A 17,076-nucleotide genomic window follows, 5' to 3' on the forward strand; every position below is an offset into this window, starting at 1 on the left:
AAAAAATTTATAGGTAGGACAGAAGGAAAACTATAGCAGGCAGTATATATAAATACCAAAGAAGATCTTGTTTAAATTTGACTAGGCTAATATTAAGCAAAGCATAAAGCACATTTTAGAATGTAGAAAGTAGGTCTTTTTTTTTTTTTTTTTTTGGTACTGAAATTAAATCTAGAAGAGAAGCAACATGCCATTTGTCTTCTACATAGATTTTCTGTTTATATCCGTTCAGTTCAGTTCAGTCACTCAGTCGTGTCCGACTCTTTGCGACCCCATGAATTGCAGCATGCCAGGCCTCCTTGTCCATCACCAACTCCTGGAGTTCACCCAAACTCATGTCCATAGTGTAAGAATATTTAAAGAGAATGCTTTGTTTTGGTTACCTCTTAATAAACTTCAAAGCATTTATAGAGTAACAGTTATTTTATGGACTCTAGAACACCTTCAAATCTAGCATAACATATATAGCTGTCATACTGGTATTTAAGCATGTCTCAGACTTTACCTAAATTAGAGATTATTCACCTTGGGATTAACTAGTCATCTTAAAATTGAATGTAAAAAATTTCCAACTCAACAAATACTTCATATCAGAGAAATGCAAATCAAAACCACAATGAGGTACCATTTCACGCCAGTCAGAATGGCTGTGATCCAAAAGTCTACAAGCAATAAATGCTGGAGAGGATGTGGAGAAAAGGGAACCCTTTTACACTGTTGATGGGAATGCAAACTAGTCCAGTTACTATGGAGAACAGTGTGGAGATTCCTTAAAAAACTGGAAATAGAACTGCCTTATGACCCAGCAATCCCACTGCTGGGCATACACACCGAGGAAACCAGAATTGAAAGAGACACGTGTACCCCAATGTTCATTGCAGCACTGTTTATGATAGCCAGGACATGGAAGCAACCTAGATGTCCATCAGCAGATGAATGGATAAGAAAGCTGTGGTACATATACACAATGGAGTATTACTCAGCCATTAAAAAGAATACATTTGAATCAGTTCTAATGAGGTGGATGAAACTGGAGCCTATTATTCACTGGAGTGAAGTAAGCCAGAAAGAAAAACACCAATACAGTATACTAACGCATATATATGGAATTTAGAAAGATGGTAATGACAACCCTGTATGTGAGACAGCAAAAGAGATACAGATGTATAGAACAGTCTTTTGGACTCTGTGTGTGGGGGTGTGGGGATGATTTGGGAGAATGGCATTAAAACATGTATAATATCATATAAGAAACGAATCGCCAGTCCAGGTTCAATGCAGGATACAGGAAACTTGGGGCTGGTGCACTGGGATGATTCAGAGGGATGGTATGGGGAGGGAGGTGGGAGGGGGGTTCAGGATGGGGAACACGTGTACACCCATGGCGGATGCATGTTGATGTATGGCAAAACCAATACAATATTGTAAAGTAAAATAATAATAATAATAAAATTAAAAACAACAACAAAAAATAAAACAGACTCTGGTAAATTAAAAAAAAATACAAAAACAAATACTTCACTTTCCTGGCCATGGTGCTTCATTGAATTAGTTTTGGAATGTAGTGTGTATAACCACCACATTAGTCTTATTAAGCTGAGGGGATATTAAAAACTATTGTGCAGTGGATATTAATTCATTGCTTAGCACCCTTTGGAAAAACAGTTTACTTTTATGACTTTTCCTTTGCTAGGCTTCTCTATTTCTTTCCTCCAGAGATTCCAAATCCAATTAAACCTGACTGGAAGTAATTCCAAATTGTCACATTGGCCAATTAAACATATAATCCTGTGTGCCTAATCACTAGTACCAAAAGTTTATTTACTTAAGCAGACCTATCACTTGGTACCCTGAATGTTTTTCTTATCTTTGCCTACAGATATGTATTGTTTCTTGACATAATTGTAAATTGAATTAGAAATTTTCCTTCCCTAAATATATATATTGTTTAAGACAGAGCAGCTATAAACTTACTATGGTACTCTGTTGAAGAGTTAGAATGCTTAGATTTTCGCTCAGGACAGACAAAAAATTAGGACTCTAAAGATTAACAATGGGAAAAAGTACTACCATTTGAAGGATTATTCAGCTCAATATTTCTCTTTTCACACATGTGGTATTGAAATGAATCTATCCACTGACATTTCAAAATAAATGGCAATAATTTAAGAATAATTTTTAGAAACCTTTTTACATTTTTCAAAGCCCTGGTTTAATGATAAGATGAAATGAGCTAGGAGGTTTTCATAACACACAAACTGATAGAGGGTAGAAAACAAGTTATAAAAATTAGACTAGAGAGGGGCAAAGTAAATTTCAGATATTTGCATTTTGATAGAAATACTTGTCCCTGGAGGAGGGCATGGTAACCCACTCCAGTATTCTTGCCTGGAGAATCCCATGGACAGAGGAGCCTGGTGGGCTACAGTCCACAGAGTTGCAAAGAGTCGGACATGACTGAAATGACTTAGCACAGAAACACTTGTAAATTTTCTTCCTTTAATAACCAAAAAAGGAAATCTACTTGACATGTAGGTGCTTGTCACCTAATAGAAATCCATTTTATAAATTCTGAATTTAAAATATCAAGGCAAATGTAAAATCTTACTGCCGAGGGCAGTACGCTCTAGATTCATAGAAGTTGGGTCCTCAGAGGCGAAGACTTGATCTGCACTCTGATTCCTCCTTTTGTCAGCATGTGGATATGTAATACAGCTCAGACAAGCACTGCTTAATGAGGACACCAGCCATTAGTTAAACAAGGTATGGGAAACCTCTTTCTGTAAAGGTGTGAGTGCCTGCCAAGTCGCTTCAGTCATGTCTGACTCTTTGCGACCCCATGGACTGTAGCCTACCAGGCTCCTCTGTCCATGGGATTCTCTAGGCAAGAATATTGGAGTTGGTTGCCATGCCCTCCTTTAGAGGATCTTCCTGAACCAGAGATCGAACCCATGTCTCTTATGTCTCCTGTATCGGCAGGCAGGGTCTTTACCACTAGGGCCACCCAGGGAAGCCCCTTCTGTAAAAGGTCAAATAGTAAATATTTTAAGCTTTGTTGGCCCTAACTACTCACATTTGCCTTTTAGAAGCAGCTGTAAACAATAAATAAATAAGGACAACTTTCTGTGTTTCAGTAAGATTTTCTTTACAAAACACATATCCTGGGCCAGATGTAACATCGTTTACCTAACTCTAAGATAAACAGAGTATTAAGCTGAGCAACAGGTGGCAAGCTAGATATAAGTGTCAATCAGTAGTCAGACACCAGCTTCTACACATTCTAGTCACAGGTCCCCTTAAATATTTCAGGACAACATACATATTGTACTAAAAATATTGAGCAGAGTTCAGGAAAGAAACTTCACAGTTTTGAGATATACAAGAACTGTAACAGTTAACCCTGGATCATAGACACAGGGGCTCAAGTTAAGTAAAATCTAAATGGATTGTTTCTATCATTTTAGTCATTTCTGTCCTTGGATTGGAACAATTGTGAGAGGAGAAGAGGTAGGTTACTACAGTGGGCTTCTCAGCTTTCCTGCATTTGTAAAGCTTTTGGTGAGTTGGTTTTGAGTTCATCATTGCAAAATTACGAGTTTTATTGTTTTTATTAATGTTTTCCAAAAGTTGCTTTTCTATTACAACATGTGGTCAAATTTTACTACTTTCTTAAGTATGATTTTATGACACCTGGGGGCTCAAGTCCTTTTTCCAAGGGAATACATCTCCAAGTCTATATTGAAATTAAGTGAAGAATTAAGATTCATTGAAATTAGCTACCTGCCCTCAGTAAAGCACAATTATTATAATCATAAAAAGATAACAAACTATAGTTTCATAGAGGTCCATGTTTGCTGGGCTATTTTTCATAAGTGTAGTGTGTTTCTCCCAGTACGTGGCACAGAGCTGTGTTCATATGAGGAACACAATGGGGTTGCAGTTGCTCCAACCCCATTTTCTTCTCAGTGGAAACGGCAGTGACGGTTTTACCCTCCACCTTCCTTTGTCTGTTGCCCTATCGTGGCTGCCCTACAGCTTAGCCTTTATGAAACAGTGTAAAAATCAGTGGAAGAACACGAAAAGGGCATGGAAATAACATTATGCATGCAGTGCTTGTGAGACGAGGTAGTGGTTTTCCATCATGTTGAACTTATAAAAGGCAAAGATAATTGATTAATTATCTACAAGGAGTCAAGTACCTGGCGGGATCCTGAGACTTGACTCTCATCATGAGTCAGAAGGAAATACTAACCCATCACTCTTTCTGCATTCCTTCAGGGATCTTTTAGGCTTTTGTTTACCTTTAGACTAATATCCTAGATGCTAGTTGATTTGACTCAATGTTACTTCTAAATGTCTTCCTTTCATCACCTTTATTCTATTCAACTTACTTTGATTCATCTACTGAATGTTGTAGGTACACTGGAACTGTCAGATCACTTTAGCCAAACCTTTTTAATTGACAGTTGGTAGTTTAATATGTCTGTTTTGAGATTTACTAAGTGCTAAGCACCACAAGAAGCACTTTACATGCAGAATGTGAATCCGGCCCACCCACAATTCTGCTCCAGAGCCTGTCCTGTCTTGCCCACCCATGGAAATTGCTCCAGCAATTTTCTTGCTCTTTCTCTCATACCTTCCTGTTCTTTCTTTAAATTTCTCCTTTTCTTGGAGCTTTTCTACCAACACACAAAAGTGCTGTTCTTCCTACCACCTTAAAACAAAACAAGACACCCCCAAAACCTCTCTTGATTCACTTCCCTTCCATTTATCATCTTAATTCTTTCTCTTTAAAAAAAAAAAAAAAGTGAATGAAAGAACAAAAACTTCCCTCTGCAACTCACTTCAGCAAGGCTCTTATTCCTCCCACTTCATTGAAACTGCTCTTATTGATGCTGCTAATGGTCTCCACACTCTTAAATGCAGTAGCTTATTTCTCAGTCTTTAGTTTACACACACTCTCCAGTATAACTGATGCAATTGTTCTCTCCTCCAGTAACCTCTTCCCACTGGGCTTGCACAGCTCTGCTCTTTATGACTTCCCTCCTGTCTTCCTGGTTGCCCTTTTCAGTCTCCTTTGCTGGCGTCTCCTCATTTTCTTGGACTCCTAACCTTGGAGTTCCCAGGGCACAATGCTTGTACCCATTCTCTTTCTTTTTGTACTCAATCCCTTGGTGATCTCACCAGTTTCATGGTTTTAAACACTATCCATGGGTTGACGGCTCATTCATTTATACCCCGAGTTTAGTCCTCTTCTTGGATCTGCAGACTCTTATTAAAGCTGCCATCTCAACATCTCTGCTTGGATACCTAATCTTATCTCCATACCTGAGACCCTGATCTTCCTTTCTTCCTCTATCTCTAGCAGTCTTCTCCATCTATCTAATTTCTTAGGCAAAAATCTTAGTGTCGTCACTGATTTCCCTCTTTGTCTCACATTCCATCCAAGATAAAATTCTGGTCAGGTTATCTTAAACCTATTTCAAATCGTGTCTCTTCTCACCACCTCCAGCACTACCATCTGGTCCATCATGTCTCCCCAGGATTATTGCAACAGACCCCACACTGGACTCCCTGCTTCTCCCTCCGTCTATTCTCAATACAGCAGCCAGAATGATCCCATTAAAATTAGTGCACCAGAGCAGGTCACTGCTGTGCTTAAAACTGCAAAGGCTTCCTATTCTCACTCAGAGTGAAAACCCGTCTTTAAAATGGAATTTGAGCCTCATGCCATCTGGTCACATATTACTTCTCTGATCTCATTTCCTAGTTGCTCCAAACTGTCCACCTGCTTTCCTCAAAAAGAACAGGTACACTGTTGCCTCTGGGATTTTGCACCTGACAGTCTCTGTCCTAGAATATTCTTTCCCTAGACACCCCTGACTCTTTTGCTCACCTTCTTCAGGTCTTTCTCAGGTGTTATTTTCTCAGTAAAGGATGACCCTGATACACTCTAACCCTATTCATACTCTTGCTTGTTTTTGCTTTTCCCACAGTACTCATCACCATTTCACATAGTGTTTGTTATTTTTCACTTTGGTAGTATTTATTACTGTCTTCTTCTACTGTGGGGTCAGCCAGCCAAGGCCTGTGGGTCAAATCTGGTCTGCCACTTGGGTTTGTTAATTAAGTTTTAATGCAACATAGCAATGCTCATCTATTTGTGCACTGTCTATGTTTTGTCTATGACTGCTTTTGTGCTATAGTAATGGCAACCCACTCCAGTGTTCTTGCCTGGAGAATCCCAGGGACAGGGGAGCCTGGTGGGCTTCCGTCTACGGGGTCGCACAGAGTCGGACATGACTGAAGCGACTTAGCAGCAGCAGCAGCAGAGTTGAATAATTATAACAGAGACTTTAGGTCCCCAAAGCCCCAATATTTACTGTGTGGGTCATCACTGGAATGGAAGCTCCCTGAGGGTCGGAATTGTTGCCTATTTGATTCACTGTTCTGTCTGCACTGCCCAAGGAGTGCCTGGCATTGTTAATGAGGTGCTATATAGTGTGGTCCTCATACAATAAATATTTGTGGATTACATGACAAAACATTATTTATTTACTTCAACTAAAAAACTTAAACTCCTTATAAACTATGACACATAGTTTACTAGGATTGTAACGCAAGCAGCCTGGCCCTAGGTCTACCTCACCATCCATATTTAACAGAACGCTTTGTTAGTAGAGGTGACATGGGAATGAAGGGACAGACTGGGCTTTGGCGATCTCTCCAATGTATTAAATAGAATCCAATGCAACCTTTAGCGCATACGAGAGCTTAACAAATGCTAATGGATGCTGATGTATTTATTACATAAACGAAAGAAAAAAGGTACCAAGAAGCACAGTGGCTTAATGTGTTGCATTTAAATTTATTTTTAACATGACGTCTTGAAAAATGTGTTGATTATTGCTGCTTTTTTCTGCAAGTAAATCAACTATTCTTTTGATACTGTATTTGAATTCATTAAAAAATATTCTTTCTGAAGTCACGTTTACTTAATATATCTGTTAAATGTAAAAGGGTCAGAATCTGGCTTTCAAATAAATAGCATCTAAAATAAAAGATTTTTATGTCATGAATTCAGCTTATTGTAAATCAAATCCTATTTCTATCAAATAGCAAATACACAATAAAAGAATTTGACATGTTGTTATTTATAAGACAGATATCAGTGTTGTTTTCCAAATTAATATTGAAAAAGAATCATGATGAATAAAGATATTCATGCCAGGTGACTTTACACATTGAATATCTCTAAACAGACTGTGCAGTTCTAAAAGTATGAGAATCTATTATTGACATTTTTCCAGGCCTATGTTCAGATTCAAAATTTATAGCATTTCTACTCAGTGTGGCCACATGGTGGTGTAAAACAATAAGATATGGGTAAACAAAAGAAAATCGTATCACACCATCCGCTGTGTGGTCTTGTTGGGCTGACACCTGGGACCTTGGAAAGTCATTCCGCTCAGCATCTTGCCTTTGGGCAGGATCACACTTAAACCTTTCAAATGAGACTGATGAGAATCTATTCTATATTAAAGACTTCCATGGAAGGACATTGCTCTGTTTTCCTCACTGATTCCAGTTTCACAGTCATAAATAGCATCTTCTGCAGTTTTATTCTGTGGGCTTCAGTTTTCTATCCAGTGGTGCTGCAACCCCAACTAGACTTTATCCTCTGTCTGTGTATCCTCACAATAGTTTATTAATCTTTTCTTCCCTAAGTTCAGCTCAGTTCAGTTCAGTCGCTCAGTCGTGTCCGACTCTTTGTGACCCCATGAATTGCAGCAGGGCAGGCCTCCCTGTCCATCACCAACTCCTTAAGTTAATTAACTCCAATTTCTTTAATCTTTCTCTGTGGGTCCCCTTTGCTTGACATTAGTCAGTTTCATGGTTGTCTTTTTAACCTTTTTAAATTCTTACTCCTTTCCTTTCTTCTGCAACCAGAAAATGACCTCTCTCAAGAGTTTATAGATAATCTTTCAGAGTTTGTATGCAGCTATTCATTTGTGTAACTGGTTTAAGTACTTCTCAGATGTGTATCTATCAGATAATTTTCACTGCAGAATTCTTCTTTATTTTCATTGTATTTAACAGGTTGTTTCCTTCTTCCTATACTTAAGAAAGCTCAAGAGCATATGTATATACACACCATTAATTTTACATAAATTAATATGGATACAAAGTACATATTCCTTCTGAATACAAATACATGCTAATACTAAAGAGATTATATTCTGATTGGGAGGAGGGCCAAACTAGCACATTCACTCAAGCTCATGCACACACACACACACGATGCGTCTTTTTGTAGGCTCATATATTTTCCACATGGCAGTTAGCCACAATGATGTTCAAAAATGTAACTGTAAATTATCTCAATAAAACCCAAACTCCTATGGTGGCCTGCCACTATTGTAATAGGCTGTCCTTTCTTTCCTCCTCAACACTTTTTCCATCAAGTGTGGCTTATTCAGTTGCTCAAAGCAAATAGGAAGTTTCCTACCTTGGAGCATTTGTGCATGTGGTTCCTCCTGCCTGGAATCTATTCCTTCAATTATTCATCTGGCTGCTCCTTGTCAAGATTTAGGCCTTTGGGCTTTAGCTTAAACATTGATAACCTCTTCAGTGAGGCCTACTCTGACTATTTTAACTAAATAAGTTCTGCCCTACCTCAATCAGAATCTTATCCTTTTCCCGTGTAAGTCTCACATTGTGTGATTTACTTGTTGATTTACTTGTGTATTACCTTCTTTCCCTAGACCTGTATTATCTGATATGGTAGCCACTAGACATATGTAGCTATTTATATTTAATATTTAAATGAATTAAAATTAAAATTTAAACTTTAGTTTCTCAGGTACACGAGGTACATTTCAAGTGCTCAATAGCCACAAATAGCTAGTGGCTACTACAGTGAATGGCACAGAACATCCGCATCGACTCTGGACGTAGCTCTGGACTAAGCCTCAGGAGGCACTGTTCTTGAGCCTCTTTCAACACCTGATAAGTAGTAGGTGCTTGTGGGGGATAATTTTAAGTGTCAACTTGACTGAGCTGTGGTGTACCCAGATATTTGATGAAATATTCTTCTAGGTGTGTCTGTAAGGGTGTTTTGGGATGAGATTAATATTAAATCCATAGACTGTGTAAAGCAGATTGCCCTCTCCAAAGCAGGTGTGGTTCATCCAACCTGTTGAAGACCTGAGTAGAAAAAAAAGGTTGAGTAAGGGAGAATTCACTTTGATTGTCTTTGAGTTGAGACAGGTCTTCTCCTACCTTTGGATTCAAACTTGGGTTGGAACTTATACCATTGGCTCTTTGGGTTCTGAGGTCTTTAAACTCAGACTGCAACTGCAGCCCTGGTGGCTCCCGAGTCTTCAGCTTGCTAGCTACAGATCACAGGACTCCTCGCTACCCCCATAATCACATAAGCCAGTTCCATGTATGTTTATTTCCTACTGGTTCTGTTTCTCTGGAAAACCTAATGAATATGGTGCTCAGTAACTTATGTCTGCTTTTGTTTGCACTTTGCCTTGGTCATCCTCTTTCTTACTCCACTACCCCTAGTTCATCCGGAGGCTCAGCCCCTGCAGTGCTGCAGGTTCATGCATTTCAGTAGCTGATGGACACTGAATAAGTTAATTTTAGTCTTTGGATCTTTGTAACAAGCCTGCCACTGTGCCTAATTGCCTAATTCTAATAGCTGAAAGTTGTCCCTGAGACTAAGCTTCTACCTTTTGCAGACCAAACCTAGTTCAATGTGTTCCTAACTTGATTACAGGTGTGGTTATTCTGGAGTTCTAGCCATACTTGCTCTTGCAAGATTGTCCAGTAATGGATGAGAGTTTTCCTTGAAGCTCACTGTCTGCCTGCTAGCCAGGAATTTTAAATATTGTTTGTCTCTAGATTCTCAATTGATAACCACCACACACTACAACAATAATAGTACTGTTATTTGTAACAGCAACTGATATTTCTTGAATGCCTACCATGTACTGGTTGGCAAAAAATTTCATTAGGGTTTTTCCGTAACATAAAAAACCCAATCGAACTTTTTGGCCAGCACAATATGCAGTAATTACTTTTCCATTTCATGTAATTCTTACATTCAAGCTATGAAAGGAGGAAACCGAGGTTCCTCAAATTGAGGATATTAGTTTTCCAGAAGTGGTGAAAAGATCAGCATTAAACAAAATGCATTTGACATCAAAATTTGGCCTCTTCACTGTGGTTCTGTACTCTTTATTAATAATACTATTTATTAATATGTAAAACCATTCTTTTCTTTTGTGCCTTTTACAAGACTTTATTAACTTTTGTTGGAATTCCTTGGTGCTAATTTCTCACCAAACTGTTGCCTACTCTCTAAAGACTCTACTGCTGTGGTTGATGAAACAGTGAGGGTAGTTACTATTACCTGTTGGTGTCTGGTCCTCCTCCCCTGTCCCTATCTCCTGCTTGTCTCTCCAGCAGACATGCTTTCTCCTTGGTTCTGGCTTGTTAGTCTGACACAGCCAACTTTTCCTTTCCTGGCCATTTCAAGAAATGTATTATTACTCCTATAGAAAAATATATGTCTAGTTGAAGAGGTCTAAATGAATAAACTCATTTCAAATTATATATATAAGCTTGCTTTTATTTTTGATGATTAATTTTTCTATGCAAAACCCCCAAATAGGGTTATCAACATTTTCAGTAAATGCTTATTACAATAAGATTTAGAGTCATGGCAACATTCAAAAGTATAAGGACATGATGCTGACCTCTGTGAGCTGCCAATTTGAGTATCGATATAACAGCCATATTTGAAAAGAGTAATCAAAATATGAGGCAGTTTTATAGCTGTAAAGAACTATGCAAATGTTAAGTACATAATGTTAACTAAGAAGTGCAGAGCATAAGTGCTCTAGAATTTTAAAAGGGGAAATGATTACTTTTGGCTGTAATGGAGTGATTCAGTGCTAAGACCTGAAGAATGGCTATCATTATTTTTAAGTGGTGATGAAGAAAAGGGAGCTTTTTCCCCACTTTGGCCCTTATATTACATACAAGGGCATTGAAGGTGGAAAGTATTGATGCAGAATCTAAGGAGAGGCAGAAGGTTTGTGTAAAAGAAGAGAGGGCCAGAAAATTATGTCAAGGACAGATTATAGTATTCTTGGATTCCAAGCAGATGAGTTTGGACTTTTTCCTGCAGAAGTTAGGGAACAACTGAAGGATTATTGGCAGGAAATATGGATGTGGGATCTTACCCAGTCAAGATCTCTTGTGCTTAGCAGGAACGGGGTGCCTCTACTTTGCTTGTTAGATATGAGTTTATGTGGAACCGAGGTCCTGTTAGAGCCATATGGATTTGTAGCACATGCTTTTATCATACTCTAGTGTGTATACTTTGTGAATTCATTCATTCCACAAAGATGGAGATTCTGAGATGAAGAAGCTAATGCCTATCATCAAGGTCTAGTGGGGAGGCAAACATGCATGAAGATAATTCTATCTCAACAAGTAAAGTGGGATAGTTGATATATGCACATGCAGCTGAGATGGTTGGTGTACTCAGGGAAAGAGGCCTACAGAAGATGAGAACCTGGTCCAACCTAAAATGTTGAGTAGGTGTTAGTCAAGAAAAGCAAGAATAAGACTGAGAAGGGCATTCAGGGTAGAAGGTACAGTTGGAACATAGATGCAGAGCTTGGAAGTAGAAGGAAGAGTGGGAAACCCCATTAGGACCTTCTTGCCAAGTTTAGAGCAGGTAAGGAAAGCAGGGAGAAGGCATGAAGGAGCTTGAGTTTTATCCCACAGGTTTTAAGGTACTAAATGGCATGGGAAGTTCTGTGGTTTACAGAGAGAACCTTGGCAACTGTTTTTAAAATTAAAAAGAAAAATTTTTTGGACCACACTGTGAGGCACGTGGGATCTTAGTTCCCCAACCAGGGATCGAACAAAACCTGTGCCCCTGCAGTGGAAATGTGGAGCCTTAACCACTGGACCACCAGGGAAGCTGCCTTTGGCAGCTCTTTAGAGGATGCATTTGAAGGTGGGAAGCTTGCAAGTGGGAGGTCATTGCTGGAATTCTCCTGAGAGATAATGGATGAGCTTAAACTAGGTAGTGACTATAGTCTAATACAAAATTAGACTTTGGCACCATTCCTAAGGACAAAATCAAAAGACAAAGGCATATATGAAAGCATTTGAGTCTTTAAATATGGTCATATTCCAGGTCCTGGGGTGACCCAGTATCAGACACTAGGGATGTTTAAAAACATTACCTTCTACTCTTGTGAGGAGATGTTTCCTATTATTAAGATGTTTCCTACTATTCTTCTGAGAAAAGAAAAACCTAAAAGTGTATGTTTTCCTTTTCTAGATGAATGAACTAATATCTGAGTCTCAAGGAAATCATAAATAATAATACTGTAACAGGTTTAGCCTGAAACCAACAGGGTCGCACAGAGTCGGACACGACTGAAGCGATGCAGCAGCAGCAGCAGCAGCAGTATACCTCTAGAGTAGAGACTGACTAGTGTCACAGTTCAGTTCAGTCCAGTCGCTCAGTCATGTCTGACTCTTTGTGACCCCATGAACCGCAGCACGCCAAGCCTCCCTGTCCATCACCATCTCCCAGAGTCCACCCAAACCCATGTCCATTGTGTCGGTGATGCCATCCAACCATCTCATCCTCTGTCATCCCCTTCTCCTCCTGCCCTCAATCTTTCCCAGCATCAGGGTCTTTTCAAATGAGTCAGCTCTCCACATCAGGTGGCCAAAGTACTGGAGTTTCAGCTTCAACATCAGTCCTTCCAATGAATACCCAGGACTGGTCTCCTTTAGCATGGACTGGTTGGATCTCCTTGCAGTCGAAGGGACTCTCAGAGTCTTCTCCAACACCACAGTTCAAAAGCATCAATTCTTCGGCGCTCAGCTTTCTTTATAGTCCAACTCTCACATCCATACATGACCACAGGAAAAACCATAGCCTTGACTAGACGGACCTTTGTTGGCAAAGTAATATCTCTGCTTTTTAATATGCTGTCTAGGTTGGTCATAACTTTCCTTCCAAGGAGCAAGCGTCTTTTAATTTCATGGCCGCAATCACCATCTGTAGTGATTTTGGAGCCCAGAAAAATAAAGTCAGCCACTGTTTCCATGGTTTCCCCATCTATTTGCCATAAAGTGATGGGACCAGATGCCATGATCTTAGTTTTCTGAATGTTAAGCTTTAAGCCAACTTTTTCAGTCTCCTCTCTCACTTTCCTCAAGAGGCTCTTTAGTTCTTCTTCACTTTCTTCCATAAGGGTGGTGTCATCTGCATATCTGAGGTTATTGATATTTCTCCCCTCAATCTTGATTCCAGCTTGTGCTTCCTCCAGCCCAGCATTTCTCATGATGTACTCTGCATATGTCACAGAGCAGCATCAAATTAAATAATTTACTGCCCTGACTATCTGAAGAGTGTTTATAGAGCCTGATAAACCCGAGAAGCTTGCTTAGTTGGTACTTATTGTTGAAGATTTCCTTTTGACGTGTTCCTCTGGGTATGCTCCTGCCTGTGATCTGGTCTGCTCCCCACCCACTGCTCTCCCATGACCAAGAATTGAGTCCCTGTCCTTGGAACATTCACCAGCAGAGGGCACCCTCTCCTTTCTGTATGTGTAAAAATCCAGAACATCTTTTTCTCTAATCTAGAACAGGATCATAAAGTTTTATCCAGCTTCTTGTGGAAAGATTACGGGAAAAAAAAAAAAAAAAACAACCAAAGAATGTCATCTTAGGTCTTTCTGAAAAGGGACAAAATATCTACAGGAGAGTCTGGCTGTACAAAAACAGACAATTCTGAGTCTAATTTTGCTTTCAATAGTTCACGCCAGCAGTTTCTAGAGCTAATATAAAATGTAAAGCAGTTGGAAAGAAGAGGATACAGAGGAGAAAATAAATTCATTCGCAGCAGAACAGCTTACAGCAAAAGTAGCCAGAACTGTCTGGTAAAACTCTTTAAGAGTCAGGAAAAAGTCTTACAGCTTGCCATGCTATCTCTTAATCTCTCTTTGGGTAGGAAAAAAGAAATCCCAGATATACAGAGATTATACAGCCTGATAAACCATCTTCATATTTATTGTACTGTGTCACTGAACCACACGTCACAAACTCAGCTACACATTTCTCAAGTGCCTGGTACCTACAGGGCAAGAGCGGGAGAGTAAGATAAAGAGTGATTTGCTGACATAGGCAAGCTCCAATATGGTAAGCTGGTTCTTTGGAGCTTGGAATCAATTTTCCAATAGGACCAAAACATACACACACTCTGGTGAAAAATTTTTTTTAATTTTTAAAAATTGGGCCATAGTGGCTTTATGATGTGTCAGTTTTTGCTCTAAGTGAAGTGAATCAGCTATACATATACATGTATCCCTTCCCTCTTGGACCTCCCTCTCACTCAGCCTCCATCTCACCCCTCTGGTGTGAGCACTACACCGGGCTTCCTGCAATATCACAAGTTCGCACTAGCTAGCCATTTTATACATAGAGTGTATATATGTAGATCCCAATCTCCCAATTAATCCCTCCCCCTCCCACCCCATGTCCACATGCCCATTCTCTACACCTATATCTCTACTCCTAACCTGCAAATAGGCTCATCCGTACCATTTTTCTAGATTCTACATATATGTGTTAATATGCAGTAATTGTTTTCTCTTTCTGACTTACTTGACTCTGCATGACAGCCTCTAGGTCCATCCATCTCTACAAATGATCCAACTTCATTCCTTTTTATGGCTGAGTAGTATTCCATTGTATACATGAATGTGGTGAGGTTTTGAAGGTAGCTTACAGATTGCCATCTAAACTACAGTTTACTGAAATAATAGGCGTTTCTACAGTTTTGTAATATTTTGCTAATAAAATGAAACCAACTAAGAGAATAAAGATAATTAATACTCCTGATTGTTTAACTGAGTAGAAGCAGGTCCCACATTCAGTGGTTCTCAACAGTGGTTACTCCTGTCAGTTTTTGGCAGTTTTGTCTCACGTTGTCTGGGACTGTCGTGTGCATTGCTAGTTCAGCAGCTCTGGGAACCCCATTCTACATGCAGTAGTGCTTGCCAGTTACTTTGACAACCCAGACACCCTCATTCACTTCCCACAAAAGGGAGAGGGGCTGGGAACTGCTCAGAGATGCTTGTGAAGAATCAGAGGCACTTTTAAGGTTGATGGAAAAGGCTTTCAATTCTTTTAGGTTGTCTTTTACTTAACATTTCATAGTTGAGACTACATTATCAAGAACATTTTTTTTTTTCTTACTGGTATTGAGCAGGATAATTTTTTGGCTCAAAAATGAAAAAGAAAATATGAGCCAAAAGAAAACTGCTCATTGCTGGAAGAGTATTGTATGTCTTGGAAAAGGACCCCTGGGGTGTAATAACCTAAGCACCTATAGTGAGAGAGAAAAGGATAGGGGAAATGTTGTTTGTGTGGTCCTGTGTGAAGGCTGGACCAGGCCACGGGCTCGTGCCTCTTACTGTTGTAGAACATGCTTGACCTCGGGCAAATCACTCAAACCAAGTCTTCTTAAAATTCTATGGTCCATTTCTAGAATGAAGATTTTAATAATACCTATATTCTGGAAGGGCATGTGTATTTGTAAAAGGAATAATATATGTAAAATTATTTGAAATCTATGAAATGAAACCTACACACTTTAAGGTGATACCATTGTTATTTATATTAGTGTTGTCAACCAGAAGGTGAGCGTGGTGATGGTGAAGGTTGCAAGTTGAATCGAATGATCCCAACTCAGGCAAGCTTGTTTCCTGTACTGACAGGCTAGGATTGGTGTGAAAAGTGAGAATGAGTCGAATGTAGAGCTGGGAGAGAAATAGCTTATACCTGCGGAACATCTTTATGTTAATATAGTCAAAATTGTTACGCGGGACACTTTTGACCCAAGGAGAACAGATCTTTAAAACAATTTTATGTGTAGCATTCTCCATTTAATCTAAGTAGAAGAACTAAATAAAACACCACTATCAACAACAAAACTTATTTGTGCTAATCTCACCAAGATACAGTAAAGAATCTGTTCTTCAAGTGATAACAGCTCACTAGCGGAAGACTGATGCACTCTTCCAAGGACAGCAGAAGGTGTACAAGTAACACACAAGCATTTGATGATTTTCATGCATGATATGTATTCAGGGTAGATATTAAGCAAAATTATGATGTGTTCAGATATGCTTTCTGCACTTTTCTAGACCCCTTTAAATAGTCCATGCCTCTCTCTTCTTTCTTTTCACTATATGCTGTGGGTATTTTGGTCACCAGCCCCGCTCCCTGACAGTGAAAACCCACTTTCCCCTGGCCTCAGGTCTGTACTATAGCATTCAGTTTCTGCCTTTCTCAGTACCTTTCTTCATTTAAACAGATAATTTTTTCAAGGCAACAGTACATCTAGCGATAAACAGATAATTTATGAGGCATGAAAAAAATCTACCCCTAAAATGTTTCCCTCAATGACTTAAAGGACCCAAAATGACATATTAGTCACTTCTCTAGGTTGCAGTTTTAAATGGTATTGTACATTTGTGTCTTTTCTGAAGATGAAGGCATTATCATTCATTAATAACTTTGAAGAAATTATTTTCATTAGGTTAAGAGAGGCAATACAGTACAGGGATTGAGAACAAAGATAAAGGAGCTAGACTGCCTTTGCTTGAATCTCAACTCTGCCATCTGTTCTCTGTATGACTTTGAACAAGTGACTTGGCCTCTTTGTGCCTCAGTTTCCTCATGTTACCATGCATATATTAATAGTTGCCAACCCCACAAGATTGTCAGGAGGATTACATAATTTATTACATGTGACGCACATCAAGCAGTGCCTGATATGCACTCAATTTGCAGATTATTATTCTGCCCAGGCACTAACACTGGTATTTAGGAAAATAAAATAGCCATTGCTTTCTTCACTGAAGAGCTTATACCCACACAGGCTTATTGAGACTGCTTCAAAAGTGTATTAATTTTCTATTATTATTAAAGTTTTTTTCCTGTACTTGAAAAACTTAGAGAACC

The 17,076-nt window shown here is 39.1% G+C and overlaps 1 protein-coding gene across 1 annotated transcript in view; it reads right to left on the minus strand.

Moving 5' to 3' along the window:
* Positions 1-17,076, minus strand: part of SPATA16 (spermatogenesis associated 16) — a 283,069-nt gene that overhangs the window by 101,624 nt on the left and 164,369 nt on the right. The gene's annotated exons all lie outside the window — the stretch shown is intronic.

The sequence above is a fragment of the Bos grunniens genome, chromosome 1 (genome assembly GCF_055505025.1).
Source record: "Bos grunniens cultivar Pamir isolate PY7600 chromosome 1, Bosgru_T2T1.0, whole genome shotgun sequence".
Taxonomy (NCBI): domain Eukaryota; kingdom Metazoa; phylum Chordata; class Mammalia; order Artiodactyla; family Bovidae; genus Bos; species Bos grunniens.